This window comes from Argopecten irradians, chromosome 5 (assembly GCF_041381155.1).
Source record: "Argopecten irradians isolate NY chromosome 5, Ai_NY, whole genome shotgun sequence".
In the NCBI taxonomy this organism is placed as follows: domain Eukaryota; kingdom Metazoa; phylum Mollusca; class Bivalvia; order Pectinida; family Pectinidae; genus Argopecten; species Argopecten irradians.
In genome coordinates, this window is record NC_091138.1 from 22,283,359 (window position 1) to 22,295,501 (window position 12,143).

Below are 12,143 nucleotides of genomic sequence, written 5' to 3' on the forward strand. Positions count from 1 at the left end.
TAGGTCTGCGATAATCTAAGGTAGCCAGTCAGGTTCAGTAGTTTGTTAGTCTAAAGGAAATAAATTCAGTCTTATCATCCATCTTTCGAGTTGCGACAAATCAATCTGTTACTCATAAGCAATGGTAGCCATATTAGTTTTATATAACCCGCCAAAATAGCTCAACGTTTGTTTTCCCGAGAGTGGATGGACTTTTTCTGAAATTTTCGAACGAAAACAATATTTGTTCCTTCAGGTAGAAAAAACTCAAAGATGTTACATAAATGATACATGTTGATGGTAACTTACGCCTGGTTTATACTAGTTATTGAATTCATCTGAATACTATCATGACATTTCATCACCAACGACATTTCCAAACTTTAAGGCACCAGGGACCCAACACCTGGGCATGAATACAGATAGATGTTACACACACAAATTCTATTACAAGCTCGCGTCAATTGGTTGTTGGTCTCGAGATGTTTTTTCATCGATTTTAAGGAAACTATGAATTCGTTTAATCCCAATTGTACTACAAGATGTTGAATAATCAGAATTTGTTAGTCTATAAACTTCTACCTGACTGATTAAATCACAAACGACGGTACATCAAGATGGTATTAGAATACTTCTTCCTGGAGTAAGTACCTGTTCGTTGTACTTGAGCCATATGTTATTTTACACTATATATTTGTCATATAGTATACTCTACCTTTGTTGCTACAAAAAATTAATGTTTTGTCGTTCTCTATGGTTTAATCAAGAGTTTGATGAAATTGATAAAAATAATGACATTTTAATAAGATATCAATCCTGTTGATTATTGCTAGTCAATGTTAATTCAGTCTACAATAACAAGCTTCCACAAATATATATTCCATTACCGAACCTCGTAGTTACTCGGTTATCCGAATTTATCCAACAACTTAGTCAGCTATTATCAAAGTTAATTTAGAACTGCTTTTCCATACCACAAGCAGAAAAATAAATACATAGAGATTGGAAACTCCTTCTTTGTCTTTGTTTACAGGCAGCGGTACCTCCGGTTTATAGGCATTTTGCCTTGGCTAACTACTTTGAAGTGTATTCTTTTAAACATGATATTTTTGCATCAACACAAAGTTTAAACATTATATCGTGGTTTGATGCGACCAGTTTTCACAATTGATGTTATTTAGTACGATTTTTTAAGCATGAAAATCAGCAATTTTACCTGGTTTTTCGAAAATCAGACATTGAAAACCGGTGCATTTTGTTTTATAAAAACATAAGTTAAATATTATTTTTTCTATCCAAAATCGTACTCAAACCATTTGAAAATAATTGAACTTTTATAACATATCAAAGTTATTCTGCTGTTTTTAACCATTTAAGAGTTTTTTTCGAAAAAACTCTAAGAACATACAGAGATACATCTGGCGACCGTAAAAATGGCGGACTTGCCAATCTCTATGTATATATGTTTCTTCCACAAGGTACCCCTGGTCTGGATACTTTACTTACAAGTGAAATTTTGACAAAAACAATCAGGCAATGGCATGTTTAATAAAGTACGGTGGGAGACCGCTTCATTTCTCTCTCTTCCAATGAAGACATGTTACATTATTGTGAAATGGAGGCTGAGAATTAATGTACTAACATATAAACTGTTAATGATTTCAAAGCATTCAAACCTCAACAGGTATTACCCACGTATGATCCATAGGGTTGGTGTGTTTCTTTTCTGTGACTTGGTGACTCAGGATAACTGCCATTTTCCTATAGCAAAGAAACGTAGTACATTTACAATGCAAAACGTTTATTAGTGTACATTTTAAATTACACGAATATTTTTTTTAATTTTATTATTTTATCATAATGTAGTAATGATGACAAAGACATCTCTGAATAACAAATCTTAACGTTATATTGATGACAAAGACATCCTTGAATAACAAAATTATATTGTATCATTGTATTGAACATAAAATTACGATAATTAATTGACTACGTATTTCACTGTGCTAGTCTAGACATGGCTTCATATGCTTTCCAGTCAACTATTCTTCTAATATCTGCACAGTCGACTCTGTTGACAACACATACGAGTAGTACAACTACATGTTTCCGTGTAATAAACGTTCGACATGCAAGTATACAAAACCGAAACATATTTGTAAATAAAAAAATATATTTCCATCCTAACTTTATTGCATTTTTCTTACCACAAAGTCAATCAGAATCACAGAGAAGTCGCAACAGCGGCCGTGCCGTGACTCTAATTTACCTAATTTGACTGGTGTTTTGTGTTGTCCGTTATAATATGAGTGGCGGATTCCGGTGGAGTAGATGTCTGGTGTGTACTGCTGTGATAGGTGTGGAAGCATGATGTGACCCCTAGCTTACTCTCCGGGCTTCTCTTTAATCATCATACCGTTAGGGACTCTGGCGGAAACAAATCAACATCTATTGGTATCTCATCATCACCAAACATATCACAACTTTCAACATGTTCACAGGGCACCGGGAATTCATATCCTTATTGGGATCAAATTCGGTGAATCCACATTAGGGTTACTAATGACTGGTAGATTTAACAAATTATAATAATGATTTTGTTTAAAAAGTGTTACCATACTGGCAATATTTGTAGAGAATATAACTATAAATTATTACCGTTCAACACACTTTTGCAAAATTAGAAAAGAAAAAAATCTTACTGCCAAAACATGTATGATATTTAATCACAATATCTAATTTAAAAACTGACAGAGAGAAGGCAAGATATGTGTGTGTCTTGAGAATGTTACAATGGTATAGTTAGACCTAGCATAAAATGTACACAAAGAGGTAGGTAACAATGCGTGTTTAAACTGAGAACCATCAGGGTTTAATATTGTTTATTACGGAGCCCCATGACTGACATGCCGCACAAATATTTTATTTCATTTTGATGGAATACTTTTTACGAAATAACATTTCGATAAATGTCAAAACGAAATAACATTCAGATAAAACGAAATACTATTTCGAAAAAAACCGAAATAGCATTTCGATAAAACGAAATAAATAAGTGTTTGGCAAGTCAGTCAGGAGGCTCCGTAGTGTTACTATCGTAGTTTTGCCTGATTTTGTGTGGAAACAAACCAATAGTGAATAATAAAACGAAGTCAATGTTTATTTTCATTAGTCACATAGATCTATACAATTGTATGCGACTATAACATTGCATAAATGGATTACTTGCATTAACAGTTTTAAGAACTACATGTATGTATATTGCAGTACCAAGTCTGGACTTATTACGACCATGCTTCTTTCATGTACAATAAACCGTTATTACTCGAGAAACCGTTTACATATATCATACATAGTGTTCATGAGAAATAAATATATCTAATGCTCGCAGTAATTGTTTTTAATATATTAAGGCGGACGAAGCTTTCACTACAAGCTATCTGTATTAATATGTAGTTATGGTGGAATAAGAGGTGGTGACAGTAGCATCACTTTATCATCAGAGCTAAGTGGTAATCTTTTAATAACTCGACACACTCTACGGGTAAAAGGAAAGTACAGCACTCGCAAGCGTGGTGGGCAGGCCCATTAACACGCCTAGTCCTAATCTCGGTTATATATCCAGTAACAGTATCAAAGAAAACGATAATTGTTGATATGATTGGTGTGCAATCAGTTTTAGATATCGACCTTTTATAAATTATGGAATTCTTTGAAGATACGGCTTTAGTCGTACTAGAAATAGCGCTAAACTAAACGCCAAACGGCACAATATGTAGTGTAATGAAAGCCATCCTCGAGCACAAACCCGGTACAGCTGGAATCTCTACAAGTCTCGTTCCCATCTAATTTATGTAATTGCTAGTTCCGGTGTTAATTCTTCGTTTATTTTTGTTATTGCCCGTTAAACAGTTATTGTCATTTTAATGCGAAATTCCGTTGTTCAATGTAGCCGGTGCTTACGTCACTGGAAAACACGTTAACCGCACTGGACTTTCGGGAAAATCCATCGTATGTACGTTTCATTGATTGATTGGGATTATTCCGGTTATAAACGAGCATAGGACACCCGACCGTACGGGAGTCACATCTGCCATCATAACGTTGGCTGTATGAGGAGTCCATCGCATGTCGACCGTGCGAGGAGTCCATCGTACGTCGACCGTGCGAGGAGTCCATCGTATGTCGACCGAGCGAGGAGTCCATCGTACGTCGACCGTGCGAGGAGTCCATCGTATATATACCAGATGTACCAGATTTCGGTCTATTTTTTAGCAAAGCTTCTTGACAACCTAAATCTATATTCTGTACATTATCATAATTATATTTGCGCAAAACTCAAAAACTTGAACTAATGAAATATTGAGCACATCCAGTTCTATACCTTATATACAATATATACACTATATGTCCCTTGTTTTAGCCTGCTTATAGTAATGTCTTCAATAACAGCTAGGGTAAAACTTAATGTCACAGTTCTTCCAATACGTGTTTATGAGGGTCTTAAATCTGTTCACCGACTCGGCATTCAAAATTTCCGAAGGTAGGCAGTTCCAGTCGTTGATGACTCTTATTGCAAATGAATGTTTCCGAATGTTAAGTCTCGTATGAGGTTTCAGAAATCTTTTATTGTGTCCCCTTGTTCTGTATCGTCTTGTTTGGTCAGCATGCTGCGGCCTCTATCGCTAGTTATGTCAATTTCATTAATCATTCTGAATACTTGTAAAACATCACTCTTTTACGTCTGTACTCTAGAGATGGTAATCTAACGTAATCGGTTTGAATAGGGTAAGTCGGAGGAAAGTCCTTTACTAATTTGGTGGCCCGACGATGCACATTTTCTGGTTGCTGAATATTCTTAAGTAGCAGTTGAATCCAAACTGTAGTAGCATATTCTAACTATGGCCGAACGACAGGTTTATATAATGGCACAAACATGTCTTTGTCGAGTGGACCGAACGTTCTCCTAATCATCCCCAGAAGTCGATTTGCTTTCTTGACACAAATTGATATGCGTATGCTAAATTTGAGCGTTGGATCAAATATCACACCTAAATCCTTTTCTTCGCGTGTAATACTTAATATACTTTGTCCGTTGTTCCCCAACATACTGTACTCGGTTTCTGTGTTGTTATTTCCAAAATGCATAACTTTACATTTGTCAGCATTAAATTTCAATTGCCATTTCTGTGACCAGTCGTCCAATTTATTGAAGTCTCTTTGTATTTTTTCCGAATCGTCGATGTTGTTGGCTGTCCCATACACTTTAGTATCATCCGCGAAAAGTTTCGTTATGTAATATGTTGTTTCTGGAAGGTCATTGATAAATATCAAAAATAAAACAGGTCCGAGCACACTACCTTGGGGTACTCCGCTAATAACCGGGATCCAGGATGCTGTTGTTCCGTTTAAAACAACCCGTTGTGTTCTATCTGATGGAAACGCCTTTATCCACACGGTCATTTTACCATTAATTCCCATAGCTTTAATTTTTGACAGCAGACGTTTGTGTGAAACGGTGTCAAATGCTTTTTGAAAGTCTAAATATACAATGTCCACATTGTTGCCTTCATCTGGTTCCCTGGTGATGTCATCTAGAACTTCAAGTAGTTGCAATGATGTAGATTTTTTTTTTTTATCAAAAACCAAACTGTTCCTCACATAAAAGTTTATTATTTTCCAAAAAGTCCATAATATGATTTCGGCAAATTGATTCCAAAGTTTTAACGACAATACTGGTTAAACTCACGGGTCTGTAATTTTGGGTTTTCTGTTTGTTTCCTTTTTTGAAGATTGGTGTTACGTTTGCTTCTTTCCATACCTTTGGTAATACGCTTTCTCTGAGAGATTTATCAAATATAATTGCCAGTGGTTCACTGATTACAGATCGTAGCTCATAAAGTATCTTAGGATGAAGCTTGTCAGGTCCAGGGGATTTAGCGACATTTAATTCTCCGAGTTTCTTTTCGACCTGGTCTATTGTTATCTCCAGGTTACCGAGTTCCATGTTGGTTCTTGCTTCGAACTCCGGTATATTGTTGTTGTCCTCTATTGTAAATACACTGCTAAAGAACTGATTAAGTACTGTTGTTTTCTCTTCTACTGTTGTCACAATATCGCCGTTTTCATCTTCTAGATTTGGAATTACTGATTTGGTTTTTGTTTTACTTTGGATGTATTTCCAAAAACTTTTAGGATTATCCTTAAATTCCGTTACTATTTTATTTTCATATTCATTGACTGAGCCTATTTGCTGTTTTGATGCTTCGTTTCTGGCAAGTCTATATGTTTCGTAGTTTTCTGATGTTTGATTGTGTTTATATTGATATCAAGTTTTTCATTTGATTTTAAAAGCATTAATGATGGTCTCTTTCATCCAAGGTTTCCTCACTCTCCGATCCGACGGTCTTACTTAGCACACTGGTATATGTTGATCAATTATCTTGAAGAGTTTATCGACAAAAAGTTCATCGCATGTGTTCAAACCTTGAAGTTCATGCTTCCATCGAATTAATCTTAGTTCTTCGTTCATGGTATCGTAGTTTCCTCTATAGTAGCAATATCTTATTAAATTGGTTTTCGATGTTGATGTTACCGTATAAACATTTAGTTTAAATACTATCACAGCGTGATCACTTTTACCTAGAGGAGTTCCAACACTGAGATCTTGTATCATATGTTCTTCATTTGTAAATACCAAATCTAGAGTAGATGGATTCTGTCCATGTCTGTGTCGATTAGCCTCAAGAATATGTTGAAATAAAAAGTTTTCTTTAATGCACTCTAAAAAAGCACAAGCTAAAGAACCAATTGTTTCGGTTGTACTTTCCAGTTCCCAGTTGATATTTTTGATATTGAAATCCCCAAGAATAAGTAAATGGCTGGAATAGTCCATAAGAGAATTGATAAGAAGGATTAGTTTGTCCGAGTTTTCCCTTGGGCTATTTGGACTCCTATAAATACAACCGACAACTAGGGTGCCATTGCCTTTCAATTTAATATTGCACCAGATCATTTCCGAAAAATCCAACTCCATAATTTCTTCATTCACTTCGGCTTTAAGTTGTTGGTCGATGTACAAGACCACACCTCGTCTTTGCTCCTAATCGTATGTAAACAAATCATATCCAGGAATTTCAAGCTCAATTTTATCAATATCTCTAGCGTTGTTTTTTTGGCAAAATTTCGGTTAGTGCTATGATTGACGGTGCTTCCTGTTGAATTATCAGTTGAAGCTCGTTCCTTTTATTGATGAGACTATCAACATTACTATATATTACTTTAATGTCGCTGTTCGTGTTCGTCCTAACTGTCGTATAGACACTGTGCTCGTTAAAACTGGTTTCCTATTTAGAATAGATGATGGACAGTTCTTCGTCACTAGAATCATCAACCTCAATGTCGTCTGTTAATGGGTGAATAACAGAAAAATTGATGCTATCCACTAATGTCGACTCATCGTAGTTGTTGTAACGTCCGTGTGACAGCGATGTTGTGTTCAATAAAGGCTGCGAACCTGGGCGGTGAATGGTGCTTATGTTGTTTTGTGTGTTTGTGGCAGGAGCAAGATTTCCCACTGCCCCAGGCCCAAGTGCTAAGCTGGAGCAATCTCCTCGCTTCGCAAAAGGGTCAGGGGTAAGTAGTGGTGTCACTTTCTCCTCGCTCACTCCTGTTCGAATTTGACGACCGATTTGAGATGTTTTATCAGCCTGTTTCACCTTTACCCATTTCCTGCCGTCACCCATGACTTTCACAATCTGACCAGCGCGAATCTTCACATTCTCTCCCGCATCTTTACGTTTTTCAGTTCGTCACGTAATTTCCTGTTGTTATTCCGTTGCTCAGGTGTTAGGTCTCGAGTGATAACAACCCTACGTAGTCATTCGTTAAGGATGTTTTTTTATATCCATGATTTTGTCTAGTAGATCTTTCCTGCTTCTGCAAGTTCTCTAGCTATGCAACAAAGGAGATGTAGGTCCTCTTTCCTTCTTGCTTCCCCGGTTGAAGCTTTTGACTCCGGCAAATTAAACACCATTAAATTGAGCTCTCTTCGCTTTTGATCATTTGCTTCTTTTAACCGTTCATTGACTATTGCTCTAATATCTTTCCTTAGGTTGTCAATCACTTCTCCTTTCAATCCCTCTACAGTTGTTTTCACTTTTTCTGGAATATAAATGTCTTATTGTTCGAGTTTGTTTTCCACCTTCGGCAATCTTTCCTCTGTGCAGGATTCTATTTTTTTGACAACTTGTTCGATTGCTGACAGTTTGGGGAAGTTTTGTTTACATACTTTGCAGACCCACATGATGTCTGAATTGTCTTCCATCATTGTGTTGTACAGTGGAGTTGAAACTTTACTACATGGTAAACAGTACAACAAATTACAAACATCACATTCGATTTCTTTATCATTTCTCTTGAGCTTTATGTCACAAACAGGACAGATGGCTGTTCCGTCACTGTCCATTCTGGACCTTTTTCTGGACGCCATGGTGTATTATCTCAAGACACACTCCCTTTTCCAGACTGATAATCCTATGTCGACCTTGCGAGGAGTCCATCGTATGTCGACCGTGCGAGGAGTCCATCATATGTCACCGTGCGAGGAGTCCATCGTATGTCGACCGTGCGAGGAGTCCATCGTATGTCGACCGTGCGAGGAGTCCATCGTATGTCGACCGTGCGAGAGGTCCATCGTATGTCGACCGTGCGAGATGTCCATCGTATGTCGACCGTGCTAGGAGTCCATCGTATGTCGACTGTGCGAGGAGTTCATCGTATGTCGACCGTGCGAGGAGTCCATCGTATGTCGACCGTGCGAGGAGTCCATCGTATGTCGACCGTGCGAGGAGTCCATCGTATGTCGACCGTGCGAGGAGTCCATCGTATGTCGACCGTGCGAGGAGTCCATCGTATGTCGACCGTGCGAGAGGTCCATCGTATGTCGACCATGCGAGATGTCCATCGTATGTCGACCGTGCAAGGAGTCAATCGTATGTCAATCGTACGAGAGGTCCGTCGTACGTTGATCGTCCATCGTTTTTCGATCGTTACGTACATGTATGGCCTGGCATATGTCGATCGTACGGGATCCCTTAGTATATAACCGTTCGGAAGGTGCATTTAATAACGACCAAACTACAGGGCCACTGTATGTCCATCGTACGGAAGGTCTGCCGCATGTCGACCGTACCCGTGGAAGTTTTGTTGTACATTCTGTTCTGTATATCGGCTATATGCATGGCATGGGAGGTGTGTCGTGTGGCGATCGTATGAAACGCACATCAAATGTCAAAAGGGGCAGCTTGAAAGAATTACACGTTTCACCTATATCCTTTCGATGGCCGGCAAAATTCGAACTTTACTCAATTTTGATAGTAGGTTATAACAAATGTCATCTATGAAAGCAGTTTGCATCTAGATTTCGGTTTGATGCCATTTTCACGATGATAACAAAAAGTTCAAACTACAAACAAGCAAAAACAGTCACCGGAAGTCCCCTAAAGGTCACCACGCACGGGTCATGGGAGGCAGAAACCTGCGTGTGGGACTTTTTTTTTTTTTTAATCGGTGCTATTTTCCCCTTTCCTTTTCCTTTCTCTCTATTTTCTCTTACTTTGATATCTCTTCTATCGTTTAAGACCATCTGCATGTTTGTATCTTGATAATTAAGCTCACAACGACAGGTTTCCGGGCACACACTAAAATCCGGATCTCAGACCTTAATTTTTGACTTATTTGGGTATGTTCAAAGGTGAATTGTGACGTCACTAATGCAATGACCGAATCGATATTGACATGCTATATACGGATGAACATCTCCTTTTCAAAAAAAACTAGTATTTAGTTTTCAAGGGTCTCAGTGGGGCTCCAGAAGGGTGCATGAAATGGGGCAAATGAATAATTACGCATAAATACGTTACGGCCGTCCAAAGGATATTAGCACAGATTTTTTTGACATCATCATCATTTATAGCAGGCCGCAAGTCATTACATATTGAATGCAGGAAATAGTTTGTTGACTGCATAGTTCGTAGTTTTTAGTGGTTGATCGGTAATACCCTAACATTAGATGTTAACTTTATCACTGTACCGATACGGTGTGTTTCCAGTAAAACATCGTCCACTTTTTGTAATGGTTTCGTGTAAGTAAACTATATATATGGCTAGGCGATTGGGTGCCGTAGATCGTGAGTTCGAGGCCCGGAGTAGGGCACGAGTCAATAAATTGTCATGCTTTGTTAAATTGTATTTCTTTGATATTTAATATTTACTAAACACAATGTATCATATTCACTATGTCTTGTTGATCCAAAGATTTAATTTGACAATTTCCACAGTGATCATGTCAGCGTATCGAACCAACTATCACTTCGTCATAGAAACATCCTTTTTTGGGGATGTGGATGTGGCGCAGTGGTAGAAGGCGCAGGTATGCTTGGCTAGGCGATTGGGTGCCGTAGATCGTGAGTTCGAGGCCCGGATAGGGCACGAGTCAATAAATGCCATGCTTTGATAAATATGTATACATATGATAAGTACATGATAAAAAGAAACCAAGGCAAGTAATTTATGTTCTTACAAAAAAATGACATGAAGAAGTACATGATATATCTAAACTTTTACCATATTTTATTCAAACTGGGCACCAGGATAATATTTAATAATTGAAAAAGTTATTTTTGCAGTCAGAAATATTTCGGTTATGTAGATTTTTAAATTCCCTCGCGTAATGTGCTATGTACTCTAACTCTATTTTCTGGATTATCAATTAAACAGTGATGTGTACGTACAAAAGTTTGATAATGAATTACGCGTGTATCGGGCGCATTCGATCCAGACCACTCGACAGTTACATTCCTGACAGTGTGTTTGTAGAATGCTCTGAAAGTGGTAGACATGTATGTCTAAAAATGTTTGAAAAATTGGCAAAAATTACGGAGATTGATATTCACATCTGTTCCCATACATGTCTTTAATTAACACAATTGGGAATGGAGTTCAGTGCTTCTACACGTGCACGTTATATTGGATCCACTATGAAACAATGCTAGACATGCTTAGGAGTGAAATTTGAAAGCTACATAATGCTATGACTGAAGAAGAAATCGGTTATTACAATGTACTGAACATTCGTTGTTGAAATCTTGGAATAATAATTTACAACGCCTTATGTTACTCGTAGCCATGTTAATAAAGAGTAAAGAGATACATGGTACCTATTGATTTTAAACAGTCATTGTCTTCTTAGATATATTTTTCAATAATTTTGTGTTGGTTCCAATCTCACATTCGACGTTAACATTCTGTCAACATATATTTACATTCACCAAGCGCAGTTTATGACATTTATGAGTCTATATTTACATTTTCCTTGCAGTCCGACTTTGTAACCTTACCAAGCGCAGTTGGCAATCATATAGTCTATGAACAACAAAGGCTTATTATGACGTCATTATCATTGTGACGTCACAAATTGTCGTGCCAGCGATCACGGAAAACGGCTGTTCAAATGGATGTTCCATCCTTGACGATAACGAAAGATTTAATATGACTACAACGCACGCCAATTTAGCATTCAACTCTTTGAAAGTTTAAATTTTTATAACTTTATTACCAAAACAGTGTAGCCGGTAAATCACTATAACATCGATACATTTTTTTGCGGTACTGATATCGGTTTGAGATATTTCTGTCCAAATCATATGACCCCGATCAATATAGCACACTGTTACCAAAGTAGATCAAGTTAATGAACTTTCGTACTTTATATGTATACAAGCCCTGATGTTTTCTTTTGGATTCGCCTCAAGTTCTAACATCGCTTGGTATAGACGGAACACCATGTTTTCATTCAATTAGGGATTTAGTGATCAAAACCAACGCGTAAACCGTCTTATACATCACTAATGATTCTGAACGCTAATACAGAACCCCCCAATTACACGTGCACTGTGGCATTGACCCCGGGGCCCGGGATGGCCACAATCAGCTCGGAGTCACGAGGAATTTGAGGCAGACCATAATAAGTGGGTTTTATTAAGAGAAGAGTTATGGTAACTCAAGTTATTACACTTCTCTATCTCTCTCAATCACAAACGTCTGTTAGAGCAATAGAAGCGAGAAATTAGAATGATCCGTGCCTACCGCCAAAAGGCTGGCGA

The 12,143-nt window shown here is 37.6% G+C and overlaps 1 long non-coding RNA gene across 1 annotated transcript in view; it reads right to left on the reverse strand.

Moving 5' to 3' along the window:
* Nucleotides 1–1,517: 1,517 nt before the first annotated feature.
* Nucleotides 1,518–12,143, reverse strand: part of LOC138324529 (uncharacterized) — a 35,682-nt gene continuing 25,056 nt past the window's right edge. Inside the window, exons 2-3 of the long non-coding RNA XR_011208639.1 lie at nt 2,249–2,406; nt 1,518–1,740 (exon numbers count right to left, since the gene is read on the reverse strand). This is a non-coding gene — a long non-coding RNA (uncharacterized lncRNA). The remainder of the gene's footprint in view (nt 1,741–2,248; nt 2,407–12,143) is intronic.